We start from the raw sequence: 23,913 nt of genomic DNA, 5'->3' as shown, positions 1-23,913 counted from the left end.
TGGACTATAGCCCACCAGGCTCCTCTGTCCATGGGATTCTTCAGGCAAGAACACTGGAGTGGATTGCCATTTCCTTCTCCAGGGGATATTCCTGACTCAGGGATCGAATCCAGGTCTCCCAGGCACATTCTTTACTGTCTGAGCCACCTGGGAAGCAGGTATATATAGGAAGATATATAGGTATATATAGCAGATATATAGGTAGGCAGCTTCCGTATTTTTGCTACTATAAACATCAGTGAAGTGAACATCCTTTTATATCAAACTATGCATATCAGTTTCTCAAAAAACTTTCAGAAGAATTACCATATGATCCAGCAATTCCACACTTCTGGGTACTATATATGCTGGGAGAACTGAAAGGAGGTCTGAAAGGGCTTTTTGAACACTGATGTTCACAGCAGCATTATTCACAACGGCCAAAAGGTGGACGCAACTAACTATCCACCAACAGATGAATGGGTAACAACATGTGGACAGACCTCCAGTGAGAAATAAACTTACAAAACTAATTAAAAAATAAAATGAATTTGAACCTTAAAAAACAGTGGACACACAAACAATGGACTGTTAGTCTTAAAAAGGGAGAAATGCAAACTATGAATAGAGGGGATCTTTCTCAACTTGATAAAAAAAAAATCTACAGCTAACATCATACTTAATGGTGAGAAACTAAATAGAATTTTGAAGATTTGAGATACCCCCAGATTTGTACATATCTAAAAATGCAATTTAACGCACCATTTAAGTCATGCAATTAAACATAATACATGAAAGGAAGATACCATTAAAATACTATTTTTCTATCCATTTCACTGTTCTAGTCTGAGACAAACTGCCTAGGGCATTTTAGAATTCTGGGTACTCCAAAATTGTTTTTAAATGATTTGGGATTAGATGGCATCTAAATCCTTTTCAAAAGGATTTGTACGCTATGCACTTGGCATAATGGATTTCAGTTCTTTTCTCCAGAACAGCAGTTCACAGAATAAATCAATAGGGATGTCTGTTTCACAGGCTTGTCACTCCTACCCAGAGCCTCATCTCTTTCTAGGTCTTTCCCCACACCATCCTTCAGCCTCACTAACCTGTCTGCTGACCCTCTGTAAAAAGCAAAGGCAAGACCATTTCAGACTTCTTTGAACCAGAGTGGGATACTTGTAAAGGATGCTTTAAACGGTTTCATAATTTAGTAAGCAAAACAGGCTGTCTAAAGCCCGACATGACTGGCATACACATGCTGCAGGCGACTGTCATACCCCATCCCACTGTCATTTTGAGTGAGGCATTCTAGCTTCCATCCTCAAAAGGTCAGATTCTCTGGAAAGCAGAAAGGATAGGAACTTCTAATAGATAAAAACATTAGATAATATGAAAATTTAAAAATAGCACAGGCTATTACCAGACATTCAGAACTCCTGGACAAGTTACTTAACCTCTAAGCCTCAATTTCAACCTTTTCATTTTTTTTTTAATGATAAAGAAAAGAAAAGTAGTATCTTTGAGGAAAGTAGTACCTTTCCTCGAAAGGAAGTGGGTTAAAGGAGATTTTCCAGATATGGTGAAGAACACATAAAAGCTCAACACTAATTAATTATTATTAGTGCCAGAATTCCTATGTCTTCATGATTCTATCCTTCTTGACACATTACCTGACTAGCCTCTCAAGCACTGGGCCTCAGTTACCTCGTCTTTAAGCTATACATCCATCTCTGAGGATACGGCTTTCTTGCTGCTGCTGCTTAGTCGCTCCAGCCGTGTCTGACTCTGTGCGACCCCATGGACTGCAGCCTGCATGGCCCCTCTGTCCATGGGATTCTCTAGGCAAGAGTACTACAGTGGGTTGCCACCCCCTCCTCCAGGGGATCTTCCCAACCCTGGGACAGAACCAGAGTCTCCTGCATTGCATGCAGATTCTTTACCACTGAGCCACCAGGGAAGCCCCATGGCTTTCTTAACTGCATGCACAAGATTTTGAGTCAAGCATCTAAAAAGACTTTATTATATTAATTCCAGCAACTCAAATACTAGACTCTAAAACATTAACATAAGGAAATTATAGGGAACCAACACCTCTAACATAATTTCATGAGAATGCACAAAACAGAGAATGGACCCGATAGTGATTCCTCTGAATAGATACGAAAAGCAAGATGAAAGGACAGACAACATGTACCTGTGATTCTAAACATCATATCCAAATAAAAAGGCATGTCTATTACCTGGAACCAGTGATGTTCAGTCAATTAATTATACTCCATTTTTAAAAAATCATTCCCCCTCAAAATAACACAACTTGGTAGCAATTTTATTAAAGCCTGTTTCTTAGCCTAGGTCATCACCTGCAGTGCAACATATACTTCATCTGAAGGTTCTTCTTTAACATATAATCTATAAGGGATTGGGGAACTTCCCTGTGCAGAAGACATGGGTTCAATCCCTGGGTCAGGAAGATCCCCTGGAGAAGGAAATGGCAACCCACTCCAGTATCTCGCCTGGGAAATCCCATGGACAGAGGAGCCTGGCTGGCTACAGTCCAGGGGGTTGTAAGAGTCAGACAGACTTACTGACTGAGCACACATGCATAAGGGATTGGAGAATGGGAATTTTAGACAGAGGAGTTCCTGTTTTTGCCACTGTGGACCAGTAGGCATGGGACTAAAGATAATGGAAGAGAACTCAGAAAAACAGATTTTCTGGTTAGAAGCATCCTATTAGTTGCAGTCAACAGTATGTAAGGAGCTACTGGAATCTGGATGAAATGTCCAAGGGCAGTTAAATTTAGTCTAATCCACACATAATGAGATTAAGTGTAGAGTATTAAAAAAAAAAAAAAAAACCACAACAAAGTTGGAAGAGCAGGCTGAGAAATCCAATCAAGGTATAACTAAAAGTAAGAGAAAGCCTCAGTCTCATCAATAGAATTATCACATCAAAAGAAAAGCTACTAGAACTGCTTGGGGGAAATTCTCAGAGCAAGACTATGTCCACAGACAAAACCAGGACAGAAAAGCAGAGAGGTTCAATTTAATTCATAGACATGTCCAGAATCTAAATTCATGACTAGGACAGAAATTTTACTCAACAAAACAGCCTTTCCCAAAAAAGCCTAAAGCCAAAGATAATAATCTGATTCTTGAGGGACACATGATAATGGATCAAAATTTTACCACAGCAGGAAAAACTTTAAAACAACTGCAACAAGAAAGTCAAAGTGAAAATAGAAACAAGGTAAAATGTGGTTTAATTCTGAGTAATAAATGGAGCTCAAGAAAAGAGGAATCCATTTGACCTTCCTAGGAATATTCTCCTTCAAACAGCCTGAGGGTGTTAATAGGACTTGCAGAGAAGAAGAAAACACACACACACACACACACACACACACACAGGGGTGTTAATAGGACTTGCAGAGGAAGAAGAAAACACACACACACACACACACACACAATCCTCACATCACTGGGGTCTACAAAAAAAAAGAACAAGCCATAGTCATGATGTAGCTTCTTGGCTTTCCATTTTCAGACTCCCAACTATACTTAAAAAATCCAGCAGATTAAATATAACATAAAGTAGAATGTAAAAGTTATGAACCCTGGCAATGTAAAGGCAAAGATCAGGCTGAGAGAGGTAAGGAGACAGGAGAAGGTAGAGAGGTTGGGGAATGGCTGGGAGCGTAAATCCTATCTTTACACAGTGAGGGAACCAGAGCAAGAACAGAGATCTCAGTATCACAATGCAACTCAGAAACAGGGGAAAGGAAAGAAGCAGAGTGAGGTAAAATGCCCCAAGCTTGATAAATCAGGAAAACATAGTACAGGTGTATTTTCTAAAGTTATGGAGGTAATACTGTTTGATAATACTATAAACAAAATAGTTAAAACTATAAACAGAAACAGTTAAAGTAACTGTCTCTTAACAGTGGGACTAGGTGCAGATGAAGAGTGTGGCAAAAGGCCACTGATTTTTTATTATAAAGCTTTCTATTTGAACTTTTATCATAGGAATATATTACTTTGAAAAATGAACCTTAAAAACAAATAACCACAACATAGCCTTCCAAACTGATCATTTTGAAACTTTAAAAATTAAACATGCTAGAGCAAACCATCACTAGAAAAATCAAGTGCCTTTCTCATGCTCAGATCAAGAGAACAGCACAGTTCAAGTTTAGAAAAGTCTTACCTTGAGTAAGGCTAACTGCCTAATTTATGACTGGAATCACATAATATTTTTCATTCCAATGTGGATAAAAATTGTAAATATTCATTAGTAACAACCGAAGAGTCCACATACTGCTTTTATACATATGTGAAAAAACAAGCTTTAACACACAACTTCATAATGCCTTCAGAGTGAGTGGACGGTTTTGTGAAACCTATATTATAAGTTCATGGAAGGCAGGGCCGGGGTACTAAGGTCTCTATGAAAAGCAGCCATCATAATTTGTTTCCTAATAAATGTTTATGGGTAATTGGTTGCACATTATAATTAGTAAAGCTAGACCCAGGCAATTACAGTTTCCATTAATTCTCCTATAATACTGTGCTAGCCATTCATCTCTTCTCTCAACTTCCAAGCCCTCTATACCTGTACTGAAATGCTCTCTAGCCAATTCTGGGCTGGGTTGGTGAAGTTTATTTACCAGCTTCATGTTAGGTTTTACCAAGGAGAGACAACAGGTTAAGATGGGAAGAGGTGAAGAGAAGGGACTGCCTTGCAGTTTTCATTCCTAATTGAGCTGCTCCAATGACCAAGGACAGCCTCATCTCCCAGCTCCAACTGTGCCCCTCTCTCCCTGTTGGCTGAGCACCAGCTGCGTGACATCCCACTCGGAGGTGAGATTACCAGCTGTGTGGGGGCCCCTCTGAACTCTTAGGTTCTTCTAGTCTGTTCCCCCAGCCCAAGGGGAGCCGGGGTAGCTGCTTCCCGTGTTACCTGGATTAACTCAGTGTCTGCTTTTGCCCTTCTAGTCTTCCAATGCCTGTGTAAGCAATTCCAGAATAAAATTCACTGAGATACCTCACATGGTTTACAGGTTCTGATGGATACAAAGGGAAGAAAATACGTACCTTTGTGGAAATAACTCAAAAGTGTCAATAAGCAGCAAAATTTTATATTAAGTCAATACAATAAAATGTATTGACATTTTTATACTATCAATTAAGTGATTCGAAGGACATTTTTATAAGGACACCACTATGGTTTGTTTCCATATGCTGATGGAAGCTGAATGCAAAACCTTGAGTTTGATTAATCATTAAAAAGAGGCTAAGTTAAGAGTATAAAATGCCTCAGGAAGAGAAAAATGGGACACGGAAGTGAGAAGGGGGTACAGACAGGAAGAGAAGTAGGAGTTATACAAACACACAAACTTTTATCTGTTTATGAGTCTACCTTCTTACCTGCTCTTTTAATAAAGTATTTAATAAGTTTAACATTCCAGCAAACCTCAAAATCAACATCACAATAATAAATGCCTTTTTATGGCATTTCTGGAAATAATAGTGACAATCACAAAAAGATCTGTCATATTATTCAATAAATATACTGAGCCCAGTGTCTGGACAAAGAACATGTGGTGGGAGTGGCAGCTCTGACCTTTATCTGCCACTCTAACTTCTTGGGCAGACGGACTATACAGACAGACCTATGTATATCTGCTGAAAATCAACAGTAGGCACTAACTATAATTTCCAGTGTGGCTTGCAGATTTAGAGTTTTGTTTTCTTATTATACAACTAGGCCCAAAGAATTCAGTCCAAGAGCATGCCAAGAGTAAGCAAAGCGTCCTCTCCATTCCACCCCATTCCTGCTTGAAAGCTCATCCTCACATCCATAGCAGAGTGGCTAAGAGTACAAACTCTGGAGCCAGAGTACTGAGTTCAAATCTTGCTCTGCCACTATCACCTTAGACAAGTTCCACTTGACTTCTATACCTTAGTTTTACAATCTTTCAGTCAGGGTGATTAATAGAAACTACTTCATAGAATTATTGTAAGGACTAAACGACTTTTTTGGACCAACTTTTATAAAAGGGCTTAAAATGGAACATGGTATATAATAAGTGCTAGTTAAGTGTAACCTATTATTACTAGTATTACTATTCCACATAAAGACAGTTTTATAAAGCATAGAAATGTCAAAGCGAAAGTTACAGGATTTATTTTTACATTGGGAGAAAAGGTGCTTATAAATCACATATTGGGAGCTTGTGATCTAAACAAAGCTGAAACACTAGAGGGCGCCACAACCAAGGAAAAATGTAAGGAAAGCACAGTGAATTTCAAGCCATGCCTGAAATTAAAATTCTTCGACTGGAATAAACATCCTTCTGTATTAAATAGGTGAATCTACTCTACCAAATGCTTCAAAATACATCAACTCTTCTATAGGTTCTAGACAGTACTGCTTTAGAACCTATAGAAGGAGCTGATGTATTGTCCAATAGGAATTTCTGCAATGATGGAAATGTTCTCAATTTACACTGTCCAAAATAATAACAGTCACTAACCACATGTGGTTAACTAACCACATGTGCCTACTGACCACATGAAATGTGACAGTTTTAAATAATTTTAATATAAATAGCTACAAGTGGCTGTGACTACCACAATGAACAGTACAGTTCTTCTACATTCTATTTTTAAGCTTTGAAATGACGTGCTTCTAATCACTGTTAAAGAAATTTCTAATGAAGTAGGTTCATACAATATTTCAAGCACATCCATCCCTTGTGATAATTCAACGCTGCAAAGACTGTCTGCGTTGCTCCCTCACCCTAAAGGTGTTCACAATCAAAAGCAAAGCTTTCTTTTACTCACTACAGAAATTTTGCCTACCCAATTCCCTGACTGTATTTCTTGGACCCTGGGTTAAAAGAGCTTAAAAAAAGAAGGACAAATTGATAACATTAACTTAGAAGGCTTTTTGCCTTTAAGAAAGCCTTTTCCAGGACTTCCCTAGAGGTCTGGTGGTTAAGACTCTGTGCTTCCAATGCAGGGAACACAGGTTCGAACCCTGGTCAGGGAACTAACATCCCACAGGCTGCTCCCAAAAAGACAGTTTTTTAAATAAATAAAAACTTTTTCCTTATAAAAGAAAAAATCATATTCTAGTGATAATCATCACCAAAGGCTAAGGGAGCACTAGAAGAGAGGACTACAAGGACACTGAGCAGGAATCGTGATGGGGGTCAGTCTTCAGCCGGGAGTCTGTCAGGCGCCAGAGTGAAAGAAGGGGGCTGCAGGCTGAGGCACCGGCTGTGAAGGCAGGTGGCACAGCAAGCGGACTGGAGTGAATACCCAGACAGCAGACTCAGGAGGAGTCTGGGGACCAGAGGCACACAGCTTTCAGCTGCCTTCACACCAGATTCTTTCTTTACACTGTAATTTAACCTGCTGAAAACAAAACGATTCTAAGGATAATGCTGACCCACCTGTCAAAGAGGAAAGTCGTCTCCACATTACAGCTTACAACCCTGTGTCTGTCTCAGTGACCTGAGTGAGAAGGTACCTAATGAATGTTGATGACAATGATAAAAAGGATTAGAAAATGCATTCTCAAATATTCAGATGCTTATCAACAGCTACAAATATCAATTAAAAGGAAGTGAGTTGCTGAAGCTATCGCTGGATCAGAAACATGGTGGATAGGAAGGAAGCTTAGTATACCCAGGCATTTTCAAATGGGTTAAGAATGCAGCTGGCTCTTTTTGCAGAAAAATCATGTGTCCACAGCTGCTCCCCAAATTGCCAAAAAATCAAATAAGTAGCTGTCATGTGACGGCAGGATTAGAGGCTGCCTCAATTTCCATTAAGGAGAAATAATATGAATTGCCCCAAGTCCCACCCCTCAGTCTCACCAGCACAAAGGACACTTTTATTCAGATCCTGCTTACTGTGAAATATAGCATTGTTGCCTGGCCGCTTCTGTAGTGGGCCTCGAGTCTGCTGGATTTGCCATTACACAACCAACATTCAGTTAAAGCCGTTTTTTAGATTTTTCAATACATGATTTTTCTTTTGAGATAACTAGGACTTGCTTCTGGATAAAACTGTGAATGTATATGTGTCAATACTATGGATCCAGAAACCTCTGGAATCAACCATTCTCTCATCCACTTCACAAATATTTACTGAATCTTATCAGGTACTCCTAGATTATTTTAACACACTATTTCAAGAAAAACTGGCAATTCTAATTTTAAAAAATTATCATAAAAGTGACACATGTTCTTTTTGGGTAACTGAAAAAACACAAGTCAGAAAAAAAAAGAAAGAAACAGAAATCAACACCAACACCGCCTGAGATAGCCACATTACCAAGTTAACAATTTGGCGTGCATGCTTCTGGGCTTCCCTGGTGGTTTAGGGGTTAAGAATCCGCTTGCCAATGCAGGATGTGCAGGTTCAGTCCCTGGATTGGGAAGATCCCCTAGAGAAGGAAATGGCTACTCACGCCAGTATTCTTGTCTGAGAAATCCCACAGACAGAGGAGCCAGCCGGGCTACAGTCCATGGGTCCCAATTGTCGGATACCACCAAACAACTAGACAACAATTCATGCTGCTAGCATTTTCCCCTGAATTTCTTACCTGGTTGCTTTGTGTTTTGTTTTTTTTTTTTTTAAGACAAAAGTGAGGCTATAGTGTATATATTGTTTTAGAAATATTTTAAAATTTACTATAGAACAGAATTTTTTATGTTATTAACATTTAAGATCATTTTTTTAATGTTTAAAGAGCATTCCCTATAAAAATGTATAGTAGGATTTTACTAACTCCCTGAAGTTAATTGTTTAGGTTGTTTTCAATTTTTCACTACTGTAAATTGCATTGTGATGACAAGTCTGATATTCAATAAATATCTGTTTAATAAATGTGTAAATGAATGGTTTACTAAGTTAAGTCTTTAAGTACATACCCAATTATTTCCTTAGCTCTTAAGAGACATAAAACTTTTGAGTATTCATACAGTTATAATTCTGGACATGGCTATTAAAGAAGGCACAGAAATGTAATGTGGTAAAAACAGTAATCTAAACATAAAGATAAGCACATAATACTTGGGGGATGGAAGACAAACTAAAAATATTAACCATAATGATGTAAAAGTAAAGTATGGCTCCCAGAACCTGGAATATTGGAAAGAGGGTTAGCGCATGGGGCACTTATAATGCCATTTTACAAAATGGCAAGTTGGTTGACTGAAAGTTGATAGATCAAAAAATAAGTCTATCAATTTGAAACTATAAAGATAATTAATGAAAGAATTAAAAAAAAATAAATATCAAATAATGGGGGACGGAGAAAGGAGGAAATAGAAAAAGTGACTTAAATTCTTATTTTTCATACTAAAAAAGTCCACAGATATGATATGGTCTAAAGTTGGTAATTCAAGAAAACAGAAGTTTACACTATTATTAATATAGCCTCATGGAAGTAATTCTAAGAGGAGCTAAAAACAAATAATGAAATTATTTTTAAAGGTTGTCTCTGGACCATAGGGCTACGGGTGGGAAGAAGAGAAAAGGGAGGAGACTCATGTTTTTTCTCAATCATAAAGCCTCCTCTGCTATTTAATTTGTTAGGAAGTACAAAGAATACCCTGATATAATTGGCTGAAAAACCTGTAATTATCCACTTTGGATCCCCTAACTATATATATCTTCTTATCTTGATAACCAGTCAGACCTAGATGCTCACAAAGAGTTATCTTTAACCAGATGTCTAAGACCTTGGAGGCCATCTAGTCTGATTTTCTCATTTTACAGATTGAGACCCAGAAAGGCTGAGGCCCAAAGTCACAGCTCGACTTGGCAGCAAAATCAAAATCTGAACCCACATCTCCGGCCTTCTAATTAAGTGCTCCATCAAAGCTCCCCACTTTGTCCCAGAGCACAGTCTCTGACCATAACACGCTTGGGCATGTTAACTCTATCCCACACTATCCTGTGTATATCTTCAACCCAAGATTTGGATCTTACCAATCTCATCACATGGACCACAGCCTTGTCTAACTCAATGAAACTATGAGCCATGCCGTGCAGGGCCACCCAAGACAGACAGGTCATGGTGGAGAGCTCTGACAAAACTTGGCCCATTAGAGAAGGGAATGGCAAACCACTTCAGTATTCTTGCCTGGAGAACCCCATGAACAGTATGAAAAGGCAAAAAGATAAGACATTGAAAGATGAACTCCTCAGGTCAGTAGGTGCCCTATATGCTAATGGAGATCAGTGGAGAAATAACTCCAGAAAGAATGAAGAGACGGAGCCAAAGCAAAAACAACACCCAGTTGTGGATGTGACTGGTCATGGAAGTAAAGTCCGATGCTGTAAAGAGCAACATTGCATAGGAGCCTAGAATCTTAGGTCCATGAATCAAGGCAAATTGGAAGTGGTCAAATAGGAGATGGCAAGAGTGAACATCAACCTTTTAGGAATCAGTGAACTAAAATGGACTGGAATGGGTGAATTTAATTCAGATGACCATTATATCTACAGCTGTGGGCAAGAATCCCTTAGAAGAAATGGAGTAGCCATCGTAGTCAACAAAAGCGTCCGAAATGCAGTACTTGGATGCAATTTCAAAAATGACAGATTAATCTCCACTCGTTTCCAAGGCAAACCATTCAATATCACAGTAATCCAAGTCTATGCCTCGACCAGTAATGCTGAAGAAGCTGAAGCTGAATGGTTTTATGAAGACCTACAAGACTTTCTAGAACTAACACCCCAAAAAGATATCCTTTTCATTATAGGGAACTGGAATGCGAAAGTAGAAAGCCAAGAAATACCTGGAATAACAGGCAAATCTGGCCTTGGAGTACAGAATGAAGCAGGGCAAAGGCTAATAGAGTTTTGCCAAGAGAACGCACTGGCCATAGCAAACACCCTGTTCCAACAACATAAGAGAAGATTCTACATGTGGACATCACCAGATGGTCAATGCTGATATCAGATTTATATTCTTTTCAGCCAAAGATGGAGAAGCTCTATACAGTCAGCAAAAACAAGACCGGGAGCTGACTGTGGCTCAGATCATGAACTCCTTATTGCAAAATTCAGACTTAAATTGAAGAAAGTAGGGAAAGCCACTAGACCATTCAGGTATGACCTAAATCAAATCCCTTACAATTATACAGTGGAAGTGACAAATAGATTCAAGGGTTTAGATCTGATAGAGTGCCTGAAGAACTATGGATGGAGCTTCGTGACATTGTACAGGAGACAGGGATCAAGACCATCTCCAAGAAAAAGAAATGCAAAAAGGCAAAATGGTTGCCTGAGGAGCCCTTACAAATAGCTGTGAAAAGAAGAGAAGTGAAAGGCAAAGGAGAAAAGGAAAGATATACCCATTTGAATGCAGAGCTCCAAAGAATAGCAAGGAGAGATAAGAAAGCCTTCCTTAATGATTAATGCAAAGAAATAGAGGAAAACAAGACTAGAGATCTCTTCAAGGAAATTAGAGATACCAAGGGAATATTTCATTTAAAGATGGGCAAAATAAAGGACAGAAATGGATGGACCTAACAGAAGCAGAAGACAGTAAGAAGAGGTTGCAAGAATACACAGAAGAACTGTACAAAAAAGATCTTCACGACCCAGATAATCACCATGGTGTGATCACTCACCTAGAGTCAGACATCCTGGAACGAGAAGTCAAGTGGGCCTTAGGAAAGCATCACTACGAACAAAGCTACTGGAGATGATGGAATTCCAGTTGAGCTATTTTAAATTCTAAAAGATGATGCTGTGAAAGTGCTGCACTCAATATGCCAGCAAATTTGGAAAACTCAGCAGTGGCCACAGGACTGGAAAAGGTCAGTTTTCATTCAAATCCCAAAGAAAGGCAATGCTAAAGGATGCTCAAACTACTGCACAATTGCACTCATTTCACACACTAGCAAAGTGATGCTCAAAACTCTCCAAGCCAGGCTTCAACAGTATGCAAAGCGTGAGCTTCCAGATGTTCAAGCTGGATTTAGAAAAGGCTGAGGAATCAGAGATCAAATTGCCAACATCCGCTGGATCATGGAAAAAGCAAGAGAGTTCCAGAAAAACATCTACTTCTGCTTTACTGACTGTGCCAAAGCCTTTGACTGTGTGGATCACCACAAACTGTGGAAAATTCTGAAAGAGATGGGAATACCAGACCACCTGACCTGCCTCCTAAGAAATCTGTATGCAGGTCAGGAAGCAACAGTTAGAACTGGACATAGAACAGACTGGTTCCAAATTGGGAAAGGAGTACATCAAGCCTGTATATTGCCACCCTGCTTATTTAACTTATGCAGAGTACATCATGAGAAACGCTGGGCTGGATGAAGCATAAGCTGGAATCAAGATTGCCGGGAGAAATATCAATAACCTCAGATATGCAGATGACACCACCCTTATATGGCAGAAAGTGAAGAACTAAAGAGCCTCTTGATGAAAGTCAAAGAGGAGAGTGAAAAAGCTGGCTTAAAACTCAACATTCAGAAAACTAAAATCACGGCATCTGGTCCTATCACTTCATGGCAAACAGATGGGGAAACAATGGAAACAGTGACAGACTTTATTTTGGAGGGCTCCAAAATCACTGCAGAGGATGACTGCAGCCATGAAATTAAAAGACACTTGCCCCTAGAAGAAAAGCTATGACCAACCTAGACAGCATATTAAAAAGCAGAGACATTACTTTGCCAACAAAGGTCCATCTAGTCAAAACTCTGGTTTTTCCAGTAATCATGTATGGATGTGAGAGTTGGACTATAAAAAAGCTGAGCAACAAAGAACTGAAGCTTTTGAACTGTGATGTTGGAGAAGACTCTTGAGAGTCCCTTGAACTGCAAGGAGATCCAACCAGTCCATCCTGAAGGAGATCAGTCCTGAATATTCATTGGAAGGACTGATGCTGAAGCTGAAACTCCAATACTTTGGCCACCTGATGAGAAGAACTGACTCACTAGGAAAGACCCTGATGCTGGGAAAGATTGAAGGCAGGAGGAGAAGGGGACGACAGAGGATGAGATGGTTGGATGGCATCACTGACTCAATGGACACGAGTTTAAGTAAACTCTGGGAGTTGGTCACGGACAGGGAGGCCTGGCGTGCTGCAGTCAATGGGGTCACAAAAGTTGGACACAACTGAGCAACTGAACTGAACTGAACTGAGAGGTCAGTGAATTTGTATTATAAAACATGCACATCGAATTGAAGTGATTTTTCAGACTTCATCTGCAGTCACTCAGCCCAGTCCCTCTAACACGCCTTCCAGTCCCCTCACCCTTCAATGCCCACCATCACTGCCTTAGTGTGCGTGCTCAGCTGCTTCCGTCATGTCCCACACTTTGCAACCCTATGGACTGTAGCAAGTCAGACTCCTCTGTTCATGAAATTCTCCAGGCAAGAATACTGGAGTCGGTTGCTGTGCCCCACTTCCCGACCTGGGATCTTCCTGACCCAAGGATCGAACCCACATCTCTATGTCTCCTGCACTGGCAGGCAGGTTCTTTACCACTAGTGAAAGAATAGTTTCTACAAACTGATAGACCTGACAGCATTCTTCCATGCCACAGGAATGAATGTACTCATAAGCTGCTAAAGCAATGTCTTTCAAAGCCACTGTCTTCTGTGAACACCAGGGCAGTCAACTGGTTTCATGTTTTTCTTCATTTGTATTAAATGACTTATTTAGCTAACTACCCATGCCCACTTCCAAAAGGTGGAAAGAGAACAAAATTGTTGTTGTTTTGTTTTGTTTTAAAAAAGAGAATAAGGGACTGACTTTTGGGGGGAAAAAATAAAGAACTGAGCTCACATTTTAATGCTTGTAATCATTATACCATTTTATAAAAAATATTTTAAATTGAATTTTAAATGGTATGAAAGTCCCTTCTATTCATACAAATTATTACTTGCATAGATTATTTATGTAAATTTAGAAATTTGTAAAAATGGCAACCAGATTAGTCACTAGAAATTAAGTATATGCAGAAGGGTCAAAATCTAAAAACTAAAACCCCAGTACTGAATGCATTTTCTATAAACTGTACATAATTTATGGATATTGTATTGTCTCATTAATTTAAAGTAAATAACACCAGCCCAGAATGGATGCATGAGACAAGTGCTCAGGGCTGGTGCACTGGGAAGACCCAGAGGGATGGGATGGGGAAGGAAGTGGGAGGGGGGATCGGGATGGGGAACACATGTAAATCCATGGCTGATTCATGTCAATGTATGGCAAAAACCACTACCAAACTGTAAAGTAATTAGCCTCCAACTAATAAAAATAAATGAAAAAAAAAAAAAGAAAGTAAATAGCCCTGAATGTTTAAAGCATGCTTTCTCACACATGGAGTCACATATAATGAGATCAGTGGGGCCAACAGTAATACTGATTAATATTGAAAAGCAGGCTGAGCAGTGAGCCTAACACTCATCACTTCCTGGTTTACTTCCTCTGATCCACTCTGGAACTGAAGGCTGAGGGACACATACATACAGGTTGATGGTGGCAGCATCAACTGAAATTTAAAAAGTCAAACAATGTTTTTGAAAACACCTTGTAACTGCAATATGCTACAGAAACAGAAGACATTATTTTGCTTTATTTTACTGTGGAGCAAGAAAATGAAGCGGAATCAGAAATGACTGTTGCCATCTGTCCCTGCAACCATCTATCCAGCACTGGAGTACCAGGATCATAAGGGTAGGATCGTAAACAGTTCCAGGTCTATTCAGAGAGAAACCATATAAACCAAAGTGAAGTGAAAGTGAAGTCGCTCAGTCGTGTCCGACTCTCCGCGACCCCATGGACTGCAGCCCACCAGGCTCCTCTGCCCATGGGATGTTCCAGGCAAGAGTACTGGAGTGGGCTGCCATTGCCTTCTCCGATATAAAACAAGCAGCCCCTCATATCTGTTTTGTTTGGTTTGCACTGTTTTTTGTTTGGTTTTTTACTGTAAATGAATTGCCAACATTTTAAAATAGGGAAACAGAATAAAAGCTCTAGATTCCTGACTTTTCTTAAAAAATCAGGACAATCTGGATAAGCCAGGAAGCAGTACTGTGTTAAAGCTTGGGCTGGATAGTCAGTTCCGTCATTTGCTGGAGCGGTTACACTTAACCTCTCCATGTACAGCAGTTACCCTATTTATAAACTGGTAATAATGTATTAATACCTTCATCATAGTATTAATGTCAGGATTAAATGAAATGAAGAAATTAAGGACTCAGTAGAGTGCCCCCCACCTCCATTAAATGCTAATTTTTATTATAATTTCAAACTGGCAACAACTGATTAACTGGAGGGAGAAGAACATGCTCTTACCAACAACATATCTTTAAGATGTCCACTCCTGGACTGCCTTGACCATTTACAATGCCCGCTCAATCTAGCAATGGAGACTGCAAACTCTAATAGCAGCAAAGACTCAACAACGCAATGTATAAAAAGGAGAGGGTAGATAATCTAATCAATCAACAAATATTTAAGAAGACATATAGATGGCTAAAAAGCCCATGAAAATGTGCTCAACATGCTTAATCACCAGACAGTGCAAATCAAAACTACAATGAGGTATCATTTCACACCAATCAGAATGGCAATCATTAAAAAAAAATCTACAAACAATAAATGCTGGAGAGGGCATGGGAAAAAGGGAACTCTCCTACACTGTTGGTGGAAATGCAGAGTGAAGAACGGTTTAGAGGTTCCTCAAAAAACTAAAAATAGAGCCACCATATGATCCATTAATCCCACTCCTGGGCATACATCTGGAGGAAACCATAATTTAAAAGATAAATGCACCCCAATGTTCATTGCAGCACTATTTACAATGCTCAGGACATGGAAGCAACCTAAATGCCCATTGACAGACAAATGGATAAATAAGATGTGGTGTGTATATATATATATACAACAGAATATTACTCAGCCATAAAAAAGAATAAAATAATGACATGTGCAGCAACATGGATGGACCTAGAGATTTTCATACTGAGAGAAGCAAGTCAGACAGAGAAAGACAAATATCATACTATATTGCTGATATGTAGAAACTAAAAAGGAGATGCTGGAGGAGACTCCTGAGAATCCCTTGGACAGCAAGGAGACCAAAGCAGTAAATCCTAAAGGAAATCAACCCTGAATATTCACTGCAAGGACTGATGCTGAAGCTCCAATACTATGGCCACCTGATGCAAAGAGCTGATTCATTGAAAAAGACCCTGATGCTGGGAAAGATTGAGGGCAGGAGGAGGAGGGGGCGACAGAGGATGACATGGGTGGATGACATAACTGACTCAATGGACATGAATTTGAGCAAACTCCAGGAGACAGTGGAGTGCAGGGAAGCCTGGCACGCTGTAGTCCATGCAGTCTGGGCTCAATGAACTCATTCCTTTCATATACATCTCAGCTGTCTGGGCCAATACCCTGTCACAAAGAGTTGGACACAACTCAGCAACTGAACAACAAAAAGGGGGTACAAGTGAACTTATCTACAAAACAGAAATAGTTACAGATGTAGGCAACAAACTCACGGTTACCAAGCGGTAAGGGGGGGAATAAATCGGGAGACTGGGATTGACATGCACACACTACTATATATAAAATAATTAATAAGGATCTACTGTACAGCACAGGGAACTCTACTCAATAATGAGCCTGACGGCTTAAAAAACAGTCACAGTCTTAAAGCTGACAGATATTTTATTCAGCAGGAATTTTTAGGACTTCAAGCCCAGGAGACAGAATCTCAAATAACCCTGAAAGAACTGCTCCAAGGAGGTGGGGGGAGGTGAGGAGTGCAGAGAGTCAGGTTATACAGAAGTCTGAAACAAAGGGCAGGTAGTCTGATCATCAAAAAGTATTTTTGTGAATTAAAGAAAACCGGGTATCTCAAGTTAAGGAATTTGGCACTTTTCCCTTTTCTATGTATGGGAAGATGCAAGAGTCTGGGCTCACGGAAATCATTCCTTTCATATGCATCTCAGCTATTTGGGCCAGTATCCTGTGTTTTTCCTCAGTGCTCACTGGAGGGAGTGGCTGCAGCCTCATGGCTGCCAGATCACAGCTATTATTTTCCTTCCTGGTTGCCCTTAGGGCTCAGAAATTCACATTTGGAGGGTCAAAACTGCTGATGACTGTGACATCCTTATTTACTGATATGGCAGGAATACTCCATTTCTCAACCTATATGGGAAAAGACAAAGAGTGGATATATGTATATCTATAACTGGTTCACTTCGCTGTACATCTGAAACTAACACAACATTGTAAATCAACTATACTCCAATTAAAAAAATTTTTTTTAAATTTACTGGGAACCAGGTTCTAGGATAAAGACACAGTGATAAGCAAGAAGGCAGAGTCTCATCTCAAAAAACTTACATTCTAGAGGAAGGAGCCATGACAATAAAGACATAAAGGAAAAAAAGAATTTCTGCTATGCAGAGGATAAAATAAGGCAATATGATAAGAAAATGGCTGTGGAGCGGGGTGGTCTCTGATGAGGCACATTTGATTTGTGACCTGAATGGGTGAGGAGCAGTCAGGGGAAGAGTCTGGTGAAAAGGGAAACAGTGGAGGGAGATAAGATTGGAAAAAATCAAGTAAGGCCTTTATAAGCCTTGGAAAGGAGTTTGGATTTTATTCTGATCAGGAAAGATGTTACAGAAGTAGCTATTTGAGAGGTGTCACTGGGAGCAGGAAGGAGGGTGGGGTGGAAGTATTCAGAGCAGAGGAAACAGTGTAACATATGGAGCATGACCAAGCATGCAGTATACCAGAGGTTCAGCTAGGGGGAAGCCAGATGGTGGGGGCCTTATCTACTGTGCAAAATAATTTGTGCTTCATCTTATAGCTCAGTGGTACTCAATATTATGGAAGATTCATTTGTAACAACCAAAGGAAGGGAGGGAGGGACGGAGGGACGGACTGGGAGGGAAGAGAGGGGGAGGGGGGCGAGGGGCAGGGGGGAAGAGGAGGGGAACCTCTACTAGATGATAATTTTATCTATTCAGAAAAACAAATTATGAAAAGAGTATACTATAAATCACTTGAAAGTGAAAGTTGCTCAGTCGTGTCCGACTCTTTGTGACCCCATGGACTATACAGTTCATGGAATTCTCCAGGCCAGAATACTGGAGTGGGTAGCCTTTCCCTTCTCCAGCGGATCTTCCCTACCCAAGGATCAAACCCAGATCTACTGCATTGCAGGTGGCTTCTTTACCAACTGAGCCACCAGGGAAACCCATAAATCACGTAGTTTATTTGGAAACGCAAATGTAAGCAACACTTTTGAGAGAGAGAGTATTTATCGGTTCAGTCCAGGAATAACCACAAGTCACGAAAGCCCACTGCAGTAACTCCTGGTCACCCTTAGGGTTCTAGACTACAGGATGAAGCATTACTAAAGGTGGTAAGGAGCAAACAGTCCTCCCAAGTGTGTGAAGAATCACTTGGAGAGGACTGAGGCTAGAGGCAGTCAAACCAGTCAGGTAACTAATGGGACCCTGAATTAAGAAAATGGAGATGGACAGCATGTGTTAAACATTTAGGATTAGCATGGCCCCTGCGCAAGGATGACATGCAAATTCGTGAAGCGTTCCATATTTTTATAAGTTATGTTAATAAACTTGTAGCTTTTGGTAAAAAAAAAAAAAAAAATTTAGGGGGTGAAAATGGAAAGGATTTAGTGAACAACTTGATGAGAACAGTGAAGAAAAGCTAAATCCAGGATGACGCCAGTGTTCTGGCCTGGGTTAAAGAGTGGCTTATTAACCAAGGTAGAAGAGTAAAGGAGCAGATTTGCAGAGGAGGACAATGCATGACAATATTTACAGGAACTGTCCAAAGAGATACCCAGCTGTGATGCACTGAAGCCTCTGATGCAGGTGTAACTTGAGACTCATCAAAAATGAGATGGTAATAAAAGCACAGAGCATGAATAAAACTGACCAGGAATAATTAATGTGAAGTGGGTGATAAAAGAAGCAAAGGAGAATATTTAAAGGAACATACTGAGGAAGGAAAACAACAACAGGTGAAGACAAATAAGAAGCTGGAAGGAAAACATCAGAATCAAGAGATAGCAAGTGTCATGGAGGGCGAATGAGAGAAGTCAATAATATCAAATGCAGTGGAAGAACTAAGATGACTTGCCAAGAAATTAAAATCATTCAATCAACATATGCACAAAAATCACATACTGTGTGTCAAGCTTTGATGCAGACACAGAGGAAAGAGCAATGAATTTTTTAAAAAATCCTCCTCTTTATGGATTTTACATCCTACCAGAAGGAGATAAACTAAACAAATATGTATTTTAGGGAGTGGAAAGGTGGGGACAAGAGAGGCTGCTGGCCAAGAAATGCCTTTCTGACCATATCTGAGCTCAGAACTGTAGGAAGTAAAGGAGACAGCATGAAACATGTGGGGGAAGAGTATATAAGGCAGCAAGAACAGCAAATGCAAAGATAATGAGACAGGAGCATGTTTGGTGTGATCAAGGAACAGCAAAATGGCCCATAAACCTGAAGCACCCTAAGCTAGGGGAGAAGAAGCAGTGAGAATAGCCAGGCTTGTGGGACCTTGAAGGCTACATAAGATCTTTGAATTTTACTCTGAATGAGATGGAAAATCTTTGGAAGATTTTGAGCAAGAGTGTAGATGTAAACTGATTTTCTGGGCTGGTATTTGAGAACAGACTGAAGGGAGGAAAGGGAGGAACCAGGAAGACCAATTATAAGGTTTCTGCAAGAAGAGCATGGCCTGGACCAGGATAGCAGCATCAGAGGTGATAAGAAGTAGTTAGATTCTGCATGTTTTGAGGATACAGCTGTCAGGATTTCTTGACAATTGGGATGCAGGGTAGAGTAAAAGAGAGGAGTCTAAAAATGACTTCAAGGTTTTTGGTTTGAGCAACTAGAAGAACTTAATAGCTATTTACTGGGATGGAAATGAATGCCAGAGGAACAACTGAGATGTCCATTATACCCACAGGAAACTGTGGAGTGGCATGTTGTGAACTGGAGGCTTAAGTGTGCTATTTTTTAAACTGCTTTTAGATGCATCTAAATGCTCTTTAACATTTATTTTTGCTCCTTTTTGGAAGAATATTATTAAGAACTGCACTTGCATTCTTAAAAATATTGAGGTAAACATTTATTATTTGGGTTTATTCATTTCTGGACAAATCGGCTATAAATGTGCCACTATTACCCTTTCTAAGGTAACAATATAACACTAGGTCACAATTACTTATCACATCAGACTTCTGTCAAATATTTTTCTTTATGGATATCAAAATGGTCTATGAAAACAGGATAAGTAACAATGCTGGAGAGATTCAAGGATATACTCTACAAATTACTATATGAATAGTCTGTCTGTCTTTCTTTTTTTTCCTTTTCTTTCTTTCCCTGATAGTTGTAGTGTAAGCAGAAAGAAGCCAGAACTTGGAATCAGTAATGCCTGGTTTTGATTTCTAGTTGCATAACCTTGGAATAAAATTATAAAATCTCTATGAGCTTCAGTTTGATCATCTGCAAAACTGACAAGGATGATGCCTACCTCATAGGGTAGTAATGGTAACAACAGCTAACACTTACTGAGCCTTAACTATGTGCTAGGTGCTTTTCTCATGACTTTTACATATATAATGACATTATAATGTATTATGTAATCCTCATGACTCTAGGATCACTGTCATGAAGAAGTGAGGCACAATGAGGTTAACTAATTGTTCCAAAGCAAATAGTAAACGAGACACAGGAGCAAAATTCAAGGTTTGTCAGTGTGCGTAACAGAGCTTTACGATTAATAAAACATGTTCATATCTTGTTTTTAAAGGTAGATACAACATAGTATTGGGCTTCGCCAGTGGCTCAGTGATAAAGAATCCACCTGCAATACAGGAGACACTGGTTCGACCCTGGGTCAGGAAGACTCCCCTGGAGAAGGGAATTGCAACCCACTCCAGTGTTCCTGCCTGGAAAACTCCATGGACAGAGGAGCATGGCTGCCAGGCTACAGTCCATGGGGTCACAAAGTCAGACACGACTAAGCACACACACAGAACAGTATTAGACTGAACAATGCGAAACTGCTTTTTAAAGATCCAAAACATCAGCAATTTCATATGGTTCAACCAAAACTATTATGCTATAGCCACTTTAAAAAATGAAATGTGAAAATATTTTTTAACTGTAAAGCACTAGGGAAGGTATAATTTTTAAGCAACAATAAACAGCTCCTAAGAATAAACACAATTATGAAAATGAAAGTGGTAGGAAAGGGAAGACAGTAAATATGACCAGCAGTGGTTGAGTCACTAAGTTGTGTCCGACTCTTGCAACTGGATTCCTGTATTTACATTCAAATTGCAATCAATGACTATAGTCAATCAAAAGTCCGTTATATATCCAGCCCAGGTTTCCACTGCAGCCTTGGTATGTTTGAGGATTAACTGTCTGAACGGTATGGGGACAATCTCAAGGGACATAATTTTCCCCTTGGAATATTTATCTTTTTACTCAACCAATTAGAAAGTAAGCTCATGGGGGCAAAGATTTTTCTGTTTTAATCAGTGTTATCCCCAGCACCTAGAACTCTTCAAGACTCACAATAATCACTCAAATTTGTTTACTGAATGAATGAGAAATCAGAACCTCCTGAATTGGACAATAACATATGAAATACATTTTAAGACAAAGAATACTCAAGAGATTTTGTATAAATAATAAACAAACCTTTCTAAATAGCAAAATAATGGCCCTATCATAAACACTTCAAAGTGTCAGACATCTAAATCTGAATAGTACCTATTCAAAAATAAAAATCTCCATATTTACATAATCCATTAAAACAAATTATATATTGAATTCCTTCCAAAATTAAAACTAGGATAGCATATAAGCAAAGTTTTAAAATCTCAGAATCCTAGATAAGGAAAGAAAGTTAGAGAAAAGTAAAAAAGCACATATGTTTCGAGAATAAAATTTGCAAAGTGGTTGAATATAAAATTAAAATGACTTCACTTCAAACTGGGAATAACATTTCCATTTTAGAATTTGTTTAACCTGTACAAGATATGCCTAAAGTTAAAAGACAAGGGAGAAATGCTATCCTAAGTTTCTAAAGAAATATAAGCTACTTAAAAAACATTTACACTATATTTCCTGCTCAAAAAAAATCACCAAAATTTTTCCATGACTACAGAAATGTTGCATCTGTTTAGAAGAAGTTATTTGAAAAATGAAAGAACACTGTACAAAAAAAGTAATAACCATTCTATAAGAATAAAAAAATAAATATTTTTCTCACTACCAATTTCTCAACATGATCTTTGATAAAATTCTAAGAAACAAAAGGGGGAAAGGGACCATCACATGTAATTTACTATATACATTTATTAGCAGCCGCTTAGTCCTGGCCACAATAGACACCCTGCAGCTGCCTGTCAAACCACCAAAAGCTGCTTGTCACCCACCTTCCTAGGCGCTTAGAACTAAGCTCACTTGGGTCAAAACAAGTCAACTAACTGCTTTTCTCATCAGGAGTAATATACTGGAATAAAAGTATAATTCTGTCTGCCAAGATTTTGTTCGTAAGAACAGTCTTGTAACTATTAAAGGGGACACCAAATTAGAGCTATTGCCTAAAAGAAAAGGGTTATCAGTATCTATAGCTTCACTGGGATAATACTTCTGAGGTCGTGATGTATAATTTAACCAGAGGAAAGAGAAGCAACTGGAAAAAAATTTAAAAAAAATCACAACCCCCAAAAAGACTTAATAAAGTGTAAACTACCGAAAAAAAAGGAGTACACCAGTAATAAGATGTAAATAAAAGTAGGTTCATACTTTAGAACAGATTCCACGTGTTGTGCAGCAAGGAATATTCCTCTGACTTAATTTAGTTACAGATGACTGGTCAGAGAAATATTACAGAAGTATTAAAGGATGAAGTAGACTGATAGGCACTGACACAGAAAAATGTCCACAATATACTGCTGTAAACTGGGAAAACAAATAAACAAAACAAATGAGCCAGGGTATAAAATCTGCTAGAATGAATGTGGTCTCATTTGAAAAACAAAAGTTATAGATATGATTACGAAAAAACAAAAGAATCTAGAAAGGTATATTGAAGCTGTCAAGAGTGCTTTTCTGCTGTGCACAATGGAATCATGAAGACTTTACAGATTTTTTTCTCCTTTTATGTAGTCACTTTTAGAATGGGGAGATGGATGCTGAGTCGGGGGTTAATCCCAGATCTGGGAAAGAAAAGACAAACAGCATGATAAGCCCCTCTCCCCCTTTGGTGAATGGAAAATCTGAGGGTGACCTCTAAGCTCATGAAATCAGACAGACTCATATACAGACCATCAAAACTGCCCAATGTCCTCTGAGAACTTCCCTTAAACAGAATCCAATGTAGAACTTAAAAATGTAAGACAAAAGTAGAACACTTCCTACTGAGAAGGAGCTGGGGAATGCTGACAGCATCCGCATTCACCCCCTCACTTCCTTCAGGAGGTACCCTCTGAGACCCGTCAGGAGTCCACAGAGGACAAGTGAGAACTCCCTGATTATTCAAGTCTCCCATCATGCAGTTGGGAAACTGAGACCCAAGAATCAGCCTCCTGTTAAGACCTCTGCCTTCCAGACTGGCCCCAGGGTCATGTTATATGCTAGGCACTACAGCCACAGTCCTTGGAACTTGCAAGCTTTTCAAACACACAGAGAAAAGTTTAGAAAAAGCTGAAAACACAGAAGAACTGGCTTCAAAATACCAAAAGAATGAATAATCAAAATTAATAAATGTCAAAGAAAAATAGCTATAAAGCTTCCTAATGTTCAACATGATTTCAAGCACACTGAGGTTTCCTAGGGGCTTTGCAAATGTGTATGTCTT

At 39.2% G+C, this 23,913-nt stretch overlaps 1 protein-coding gene and 1 pseudogene across 5 annotated transcripts in view; one reads left to right on the top strand and one right to left on the bottom strand.

The window, feature by feature from the left end:
* The window catches only part of NRF1 (nuclear respiratory factor 1), a 121,876-nt gene that overhangs the window by 78,075 nt on the left and 19,888 nt on the right, over window positions 1-23,913 (bottom strand). Inside the window, exon 2 of one of the 5 annotated variants that reach the window (XM_043871750.1) lies at window positions 7,439-7,515. The exons of 3 other annotated variants lie outside the window; for them this stretch is intronic. The gene's annotated coding sequence lies outside the window, so the exon portion shown is untranslated. The remainder of the gene's footprint in view (window positions 1-7,438; window positions 7,516-23,913) is intronic. One more of the 5 variants, XM_043871751.1, reaches the window with a different exon arrangement.
* Window positions 18,553-18,613, top strand: LOC122674973 (annotated as a pseudogene).

This window comes from Cervus elaphus, chromosome 18 (genome assembly GCF_910594005.1).
Source record: "Cervus elaphus chromosome 18, mCerEla1.1, whole genome shotgun sequence".
Taxonomy (NCBI): domain Eukaryota; kingdom Metazoa; phylum Chordata; class Mammalia; order Artiodactyla; family Cervidae; genus Cervus; species Cervus elaphus.
The sequence above is the reverse complement of the archived record's forward strand: the minus strand, read 5'-3'. Positions and strand labels throughout refer to the sequence as shown.